Here is a 6,672-nt window from a genome sequence, read left to right on the forward strand (position 1 = left end):
GTCTTGGCCTCCCAAAGTGCTGGGATTACAGGCGTGAGCCACCACGCCCGGCCTACATGCATTTTATAACTTCATTATTATTTTCTCAATTTGTGGGGAGGAGGTAAGGGAGGCTTAGGAAAGTTAGATAATCTGCGTAGTTATCTTTAGGTGGGAAGTGGGGGTGCAGAGACCATCGCAGGGTCCTTCTGTACAAAGTTTGACAACTTCACTGCAGGCCACCCTAGAATTGTGCCTCATGGGTCCTCTGTGACTTGTAAGGCTTCTGAAAACCGAGTTATACTCCACATGGAAACTGAGGCTTGCTAAGGTGAAATAACTTACCGGAGGTGACATGGGTTCTTATTTCAGAACTGGGACAAGAATCTAGGTTTCTGACTTCCAGACCAACGTTGTTTTGGTTCAATATACTGTCTGATTGTAGAATCACTCAAGAGGGGAACAAAGCTCAGGAAATGAGATCAACCCGGTCTCCATGTGTTGAAGCAGACCACAGATCCTCCCCGGATACACGTTTACCCCAAGATGAGAGCAGGGTAAGAGCTGAGAGTGATGTGCCCCTTTACGCCCTCCTACCAGCCTCACATACCACATGGAGAACATCTCCAACTAGCTTCTGTCACATTTGACACCCTGCCTGGCAACCTGATAGTTACCCAAGGGAATGAATGAAGCAGAGCTACAAATATTCATGTGAGTAAATTTCACAGCGTAATATTGAGAAGACATTCGTAAGTTAAGGTGAATGTGTACAACATGATAAAACATATATAAAGTTTAAGAAGTGTTAAACAAGGCTCTACAGTTTTAAGGATATATACATATATAGTTTAAGTATAAAACATGTGTAGCAATGCTAACCTTCAAATTCAGGGAGTGGCTTCTTGGGTGGAAGTTGGGGGTGGCGAGTGGAAGCACAGAAGGACGAGGGGTATATGATGACACCACCTTGAACTCATGATGAAGAGCTTGGCTCTTTCCCAGCAGTTTTATGCTCCAAAGGCCATTTTCAGTGTTGGGAGCAGTAGGGGTAGGGAGAGGGGTGGAAAATCTTGGCCTTGGCCCAGCTGTGTCTAGATAAACTGGAAATTTGCCCTGACAGCTTTTTTCCTCTATTGTGCAAGGCAGGGCCAAGTGATGTCATTGGGACATGCAGATGTCTCTGTCCTCTTCTTTGACTAGTGCCAAGAAAAATGATCTTTGCAATCAAGTGATGCTCCTTCCCCCAACTCAGATTCAGCAGTCTACCATTTCTAAACCTGTGGCCACAGGCTAGATCCTTGGGAGCTCAAGGAATGCTTTCCTTAAGGGAAATCATGCCCTGTTGCTTTCAGCTTTAAAACAGAGTGCTGGCTTATCTCCAGGATAGTGGAAAAGCTGTTGGCATCTCTGTTCTGTTATAAGAGGCACACACAAAAAGCAAATTAATTGATTCCTTCTTACTTTCTTTTATTCATTTATGTATTCATTCATTTAAGGAAAGAATATTGATTGAACATCTACTCAAGAACTGCAAAACAGAGATTACCTGACCTAAAGGTAAGTATTGGCAACAGAGAAGACAAACTTGGGAGCAGGCAGCTACAGCACAACACGGTGCAGCCATAGCGAGGAGAGGGAGATGGGAGCCCCAGGAAGGATCACTTAACACAGCCTGGAGAAGAGCTGATAGGGGAAAGTCTTAGAAAAAGGGCCACATGAGGTAAGTCTTTAAGAATAAGTAGGAGTTGGCCGGGTGCGGTGGCTCAAGCCTGTAATCCCAGCACTTTGGGAGGCCGAGATGGGCGGATCACGAGGTCAGGAGATCGAGACCAGCCTGGCTAACATGGTGAAACCCCGTGTCTACTAAAAAAAATACAAAAAAACTAGCCAGGCGAGGTGGCGGGCGCCTGTAGTCCCAGCTACTCGGGAGGCTGAGGCAGGAGAATGGCGTAAACCCGGGAGGCGGAGCTTGCAGTGAGCTGAGATCCGGCCACTGCACTCCAGCCTGGGCCACAGAGCCAGACTCCCTCTCAAAAAAAAAAAAAAAAAAAGAATAAGTGGGAGTTAACCAGGTGGAAAATGGGCAGCAGCAATTTTGGACAGAGCAGCAGGTGGGAAGTCAAGAGGCCGTGAGAAAGCAGGATGCTTGTGGGAACTGCTGGAGACAGATGGTGGTGAGTGGATAGGATTCTAATCAGGACCACGTTTGTCCTCAGTTTCTCCAGGATAGCATGCACACAACAGCAAAAATTCCTATGTATTCCACACTGGGCACTGTACTAGGAGTTTTACACATATGATCACATTTCATCTTCATTTTATGATCAAGGAAGTGGTCTAGGCTAGACTTGACCCTAAGTTGCTACCTCCTTGTATTTGCCCTTGACACTGTTGCTACACAGAATTTATAAGACCATTCCGCTTACCACACTGTTGTTGTGATGGTCAAATGATGTAAAGTATGTGAAAGCACTCACAGAACTACAAAATGCTTCATATATAAAGTCTTGCTTTAACAATACAGATCTTTTAGTGGAAAACTATAATCAATAATACTGTACTGATAATTTCCACTGTATTTCTAGTTGGTGTGAGGTCAGGGATCTGAGGTAGCAGAGAAAGAAGGGAGGCACTTTACACTCAGGAAATATATTTTTAAATCTCTCCTTGCACAGAAGTCATTCAGTTATGTGCAAGATCATCTTTAGCAGATTTATTAGTTTGTGATCTTTATTTTAGAAAATCAAATTATAGTGAATCCCCACTCATGCTTATTATGTAGCAGAAATGGTGCATGTCATCAAGGGCAGGGGAGGGAATCTCAGGGACTGGGAAGGGTGATTGGACATAGTACCTTCTAAACTCATATTAATAAAATAAGATTATCAAATGAAGCCCAGGGTTGGGAAGGACTTATATGTGGAAATTCTTTTAGCATAATATGGCTCAGAACTTAGACTATGAGTAAGACTAGCTACACCATTTGCAGAGTCTAGTCCAAAATAAACATGCAGGATCACTTAATCAGAAATCTATGAATTTCACAATGGCAACAGCAGAACATCATATTAGGTGTGTTGTTGCCCTTCTGGACACAGGGCTCTTTGTGACTACATGGGTCACATGCCCATGATGCTGGCCCCTACTATAAATTAGGAATCTTCCATGTAATCTGGTGAAAGGTATTGGCAGAGACTTATCCTTGCAGTGAAAAATGACCTGTTTGAGGACACTTGGGAACAACTAGTGAAAAACATGAACACAGAAAAGAGGAAATTCTAAGTCAATTTGAAAGATGTTGTTTCCTTATTCCTCTCCTCCACTTTCAAGTCCCAAACATCTCCTTTCTTCTACTGAATACATGTGTTACCTGCCTGTTGTTGATCTATTCAAATGACACATAACTTTTACTGGGATTTCTTCCTGCTGGTAAAATTAGACCACTGCTACTGCAACAGAAGCTCGTCCTTTTGCTGAGTTTTCAGGGGAAATAAAATAGCTGTGTATCCTGTGCTTGGTCTTCAAAGTGTTCATAATCTGAATTACTTTTACCTGTTTTCCAGTTCTTCCAAATACGCATTTTCTGTTTTTATTTTCCAGATGACTATGATCCTGTTTCCTGAAATGATTTTTATTTTTTATTTTTTTAACTAAAATTTTTTTTAATGCATCTCTGGTCTGGGTGCACCACGGTTACCATTAGGGCAAGAAAAATATTCTCTCCTCTAGGTTTTTTAAATGTTCACCCCCACTTCATGACTTAACACTTGCCCAACACAAAAAAGATCTCTTTTGCAGATAAATATGGTACCCCTGAGAACACAGCGGGTTGGTTCAGTAGCATCCATTCAACATATATTTATTCAACATTATGAAATATCAGGGGCTATGATGGATGTTTTATATATATATATATGAAATGATAAACGAAGTAAGCAAAGTAAGTATGGGGCTCATATTCTATTGATGGAGACAGACATAAAAAATTTTCACATGAATAAACATACAATAAATATATAAATGCAATGATGGAAAAGAAAAATTGTTGTGTGCAAGAATCAGTTGCTTCTTTAATTGCGTGGTTAAGGGTACCCGCTCTGTGGAAGAGATAGTTTAACTGAGACTTGAAGATGAGAAGGAGCCAGTCAGGCAAATAACTGGTATGGGTGTGGGGTAGAGAGTGGTCCCTGTGAAATGTGATAATCTTAAGGCCAGAAATCATTTTGGGAATTTGGGGACCTGAAAGAATATTAACATGGTCAACACACTGTGAGTCAGGGATTGAGGCTAGAGAGGCAGGTAGGGTCCAGAGAATACAGGCAGAAACAACAGGAAGTATGGGTGCTGAGTAATCAAAAGGATGGACTGAGTTGGTTACTAAGCTCTTGCTTCTCAGCTTCAAAGCTGTCCTTCCACATTCATTTCTTCTGGATGCTGAGATGGAGACTCTACAAAACAAAATTTCTGCATTATCAACTCCCAACATGCTAAGCTCTGCTGAAGGAAGACACTAAAGGGATACTGAAAGGCTGGAGGCATCATGAGAAGAGACCTGCTCCTTCCTTTTTGCTTCCAGTTCCTGTTGGCAATGTTCTAGCAAAGATGCTACTAATACATGTCAGCTGTGACAGTAGATTTCTGTTTGCCCTTTTCCTAATACTCCCAGGTTCAGCTTCATTCCCATCCCAAACCCATCCTGAGACAGGAGCAACAGCTGGCTGGAGAGCCCTCCTTAGAGGTCTAAGTCCTACTTTATGGAATATTTCCTCCAGGTGTCTCATAATCCCAAGCTCTTAATAATTCCAACCTTATCTCTGTGTTCCCCCAGACTTAAGGCAGATAGTTTTTCACTGCATTTAATAGTTTTGTGATATCTTTATGTTTTCTTTTTGTTTTTTTGCATTCTCTAACATCTGGTTGAAATTATTTATATTAAATTTGTTTTGTTAAAATAACTAGTGTGGTTTCCGTCTTTTGACTTGATCCCAATTGATACAGATGATGTTAGGAAATGGAGACAAAAGTGATTTTCAAGTTTCTAGCTAAGTTGGTTGGATGAAAATGCCATTTTCATGGGAAGACTTGAATAAGAATATTTTGCTATATTAGATAAGCAAAAGTTTAGTTTTGGACATGTAAGGTATGAAATGCCTTAAATGAGACATTTAAATGGAGATGCAGCAGAAGCAGTCAGATAGACAAATTTAGAGCTCAGGGATATGGCTGGAACAAGTAGGTGAAACTACACAGGAGATGGAAAGATTGGAAAAAACCCAGAAAAGTTTTGTGGTCTGGAAGCCAAGAGGAGAGTGTTTCAAGAAGAGGATGTGTGGTGCTGCATAAAAATAGACATATAAATCAATAGAATAGAATTGAGAACACAGAAATAGTCCCTCACATTTATGGTCAATTGATGTTTAGCAAGGTTGCCAAAACAATCAACAGAAAAGAATTTTTTTAACAAATGATGCAGGAACAACTGGATATCTACATGCCAAAGAAAATAGTTGGACCCCTCCTCACATCATATGTAATTATTAACTCAAAATGGACTAAACACCTAAATGTAAGAGTTAAAACTGTACAAATCTTAGAAGAAAACATACGGGTAAATCTTTGGGACTCTAGATTAGGCAATGGTTGATTAAATACAATGCCAAATGCACAAACAACAAAAGGAAAAAAAATTGAACTTCAAAAATGAAAAACATGTGCTTCAAAAGATATCATCAAGAAAGTGGAAAAACAACCCAAAGACTTGAAGAATATATTTGCAAATCATATATCTGATAAGGGACTTTTGTCTAGAATATATAAATAACATAACTCACTAATTAAAAAAAACACCAAGTCAACCATTTAAAAAAATGGGCAAAGGATCTAAATACACAGTTTCCAACATAGATATAAAAATAACCTATACATACATGAAAGGATGTTCAACCTTATTAGTCATCAGAAAAATGCCAGTGAAAACCACAACCACTTCACACCCACTAGGATGGCTATAATTTTTTTAAAAAACAGATATAACAAGTGTTGATGAGAATGCGGAGAAATTATAACTTTTATTCATTGCTGATGGGAATGTAAGAATGGTTTAGTCACTTTAAAAAAACAGTCTGGCAGTTCCTCAAAAGGTTAAACATAGAGTTAACATATGACCCAGCACTTCTACTCATAGGCATATACCCAAAAGAAATGAAATATATGTCCACAGGACAACTCATACATGAATGACTACAGCAGCATTATTCATAATAGCTAAAAACTGGAAATAGCCCAAATGCCCACCGTGTGATTAATAGATAAGCAAAGTGTGGTAGATCTATACAGGGAAATATTATTTGGCAATAAAAAAGAATGGAATACTGATATATGCTGCAACATGGATGAACTTTGCAAACATACTGCGGGAAAGAAGCCAGTCACAAAAGATCACATGATAAATAATTCAATTTATATGAAATATCCAGAATAGATAAATCTTTAGAGAGAGGAAGTGGATTACTGGTTGCCTAGGGCTAGAAGGAGGGCTGGGGGGATTAGAGAGTGATGGGTAATGGGTACAGGTTTCTTTCTGGGGTGATGAAATATTCTAAGACAGATTGTGTTAAAAGCCATCACATTGTATACTTTAAATGAATTATTTGCATGGTATGTAAACTATAACTCAATAAAGTTGTTACA

At 39.7% G+C, this 6,672-nt stretch overlaps 1 long non-coding RNA gene across 1 annotated transcript; it reads left to right on the top strand.

The window, feature by feature from the left end:
- Positions 1 to 603: 603 nt before the first annotated feature.
- On the top strand, positions 604 to 4,934 carry LOC140712357 (uncharacterized). The gene is made up of 3 exons (XR_012093884.1): positions 604 to 693; positions 1,479 to 1,539; positions 4,379 to 4,934. It is a non-coding gene; the product is annotated as an uncharacterized lncRNA (long non-coding RNA).
- Positions 4,935 to 6,672: the final 1,738 nt, after the last annotated feature.

Source organism: Chlorocebus sabaeus, chromosome 9 (genome assembly GCF_047675955.1).
Source record: "Chlorocebus sabaeus isolate Y175 chromosome 9, mChlSab1.0.hap1, whole genome shotgun sequence".
NCBI lineage: Eukaryota > Metazoa > Chordata > Mammalia > Primates > Cercopithecidae > Chlorocebus > Chlorocebus sabaeus.